This window comes from Nomia melanderi, unplaced genomic scaffold (genome assembly GCF_051020985.1).
Source record: "Nomia melanderi isolate GNS246 unplaced genomic scaffold, iyNomMela1 scaffold0508, whole genome shotgun sequence".
In the NCBI taxonomy this organism is placed as follows: Eukaryota; Metazoa; Arthropoda; class Insecta; order Hymenoptera; family Halictidae; genus Nomia; species Nomia melanderi.
The window spans coordinates 1-2,500 of NW_027475622.1; positions in this window are offsets into that span (position 1 = coordinate 1).

Genomic DNA, 2,500 nt, shown 5'->3' on the forward strand with positions numbered 1-2,500 from the left:
AATGTCAAAAACGTTAATAAACGTCATGTTTACGCATGGATTAAACATTGAAATAATTTTAAAACACTTATTAAAAAAGTTGGTGTCGACCGTGGGACTTAGAAAAATTTCGGGAAGTCCGATTCGCCTGCTGGAATTACCGCACGGGCTGGACACCTCGCTCCGCCGAATCGGTATTTTCCATTTTTCTTGAAAAATAAATTTTTGTAATTTTTTTTAACGTTGAAAACGTTAATAAACATCATGTTTACGCATGGATTAAACATTGAAATAATTTTAAAACGCTTATTAAAAAAGTTGGTGTCGACCGTGGGACTTAGAAAAATTTCGGGAAGTCCGATTCGCCTGCTGGAATTACCGCACGGGCTGGACACCTCGCTCCGCCGAATCGGTATTTTCCATTTTTCTTGAAAAATAAATTTTTGTAATTTTTTTTAACGTTGAAAACGTTAATAAACATCATGTTTACGCATGGATTAAACATTGAAATAATTTTAAAACGCTTATTAAAAAAGTTGGTGTCGACCGTGGGACTTAGAAAAATTTCGGGAAGTCCGATTCGCCTGCTGGAATTACCGCACGGGCAGGACACCTCGCTCCGACGAATCGGTTTTTTCCATTTTTTCCGAAAAATAAATTTTTGTAATTTTTTTTAATGTTAAAAACGTTAATAAACTTCATGTTTACGCATGGATTAAACATTGAAATAATTTTAAAACACTTATTAAAAAAGTTGGTGTCGACCGTGGGACTTAGAAAAATTTCGGGAAGTCCGATTCGCCTGCTGGAATTACCGCACGGGCAGGACACCTCGCTCCGACGAATCGGTTTTTTCCATTTTTTTTGAAAAATAAATTTTTGTAATTTTTTTTAACGTTGAAAACGTTAATAAACATCATGTTTACGCATGGATTAAACATTGAAATAATTTTAAAACGCTTATTAAAAAAGTTGGTGTCGACCGTGGGACTTAGAAAAATTTCGGGAAGTCCGATTCGCCTGCTGGAATTACCGCACGGGCAGGACACCTCGCTCCGACGAATCGGTTTTTTCCATTTTTTCCGAAAAATAAATTTTTGTAATTTTTTTTAATGTTAAAAACGTTAATAAACTTCATGTTTACGCATGGATTAAACATTGAAATAATTTTAAAACACTTATTAAAAAAGTTGGTGTCGACCGTGGGACTTAGAAAAATTTCGGGAAGTCCGATTCGCCTGCTGGAATTACCGCACGGGCAGGACACCTCGCTCCGACGAATCGGTTTTTTCCATTTTTTTTGAAAAATAAATTTTTGTAATTTTTTTTAACGTTGAAAACGTTAATAAACATCATGTTTACGCATGGATTAAACATTGAAATAATTTTAAAACGCTTATTAAAAAAGTTGGTGTCGACCGTGGGACTTAGAAAAATTTCGGGAAGTCCGATTCGCCTGCTGGAATTACCGCACGGGCTGGACACCTCGCTCCGCCGAATCGGTTTTTTCCTTTTTTTCCGAAAAATAAATTTTTGTAATTTTTTTTAATGTTAAAAACGTTAATAAACTTCATGTTTACGCATGGATTAAACATTGAAATAATTTTAAAACGCTTATTAAAAAAGTTGGTGTCGACCGTGGGACTTAGAAAAATTTCGGGAAGTCCGATTCGCCTGCTGGAATTACCGCACGGGCAGGACACCTCGCTCCGACGAATCGGTTTTTTCCATTTTTTCCGAAAAATAAATTTTTGTAATTTTTTTTAATGTTAAAAACGTTAATAAACTTCATGTTTACGCATGGATTAAACATTGAAATAATTTTAAAACGCTTATTAAAAAAGTTGGTGTCGACCGTGGGACTTAGAAAAATTTCGGGAAGTCCGATTCGCCTGCTGGAATTACCGCACGGGCTGGACACCTCGCTCCGCCGAATCGGTTTTTTCCTTTTTTTCCGAAAAATAAATTTTTGTAATTTTTTTTAATGTTAAAAACGTTAATAAACTTCATGTTTACGCATGGATTAAACATTGAAATAATTTTAAAACGCTTATTAAAAAAGTTGGTGTCGACCGTGGGACTTAGAAAAATTTCGGGAAGTCCGATTCGCCTGCTGGAATTACCGCACGGGCAGGACACCTCGCTCCGACGAATCGGTTTTTTCCATTTTTTTTGAAAAATAAATTTTTGTAATTTTTTTTAATGTTAAAAACGTTAATAAACTTCATGTTTACGCATGGATTAAACATTGAAATAATTTTAAAACGCTTATTAAAAAAGTTTACTCTTGACCGTGGGGACTTAGAAAAATTCCGGCTTGCACGGATTCGACCACTCTGTTTTTCGGAGTTTCTGAGAAAAATAAATTTTTGTAATTTTTTTCATTATGATTTCTGAGTTCTCCCAGTAGTTTAATGTAAGGATTAAGCATTTAAAAATTTTTAAATCGAATATTAAAAAAGTTTACTCTTGCAATTTTTGGAAAAAAAAAATTCTAAAAAATTTTTCTTTCGGTGGAAAC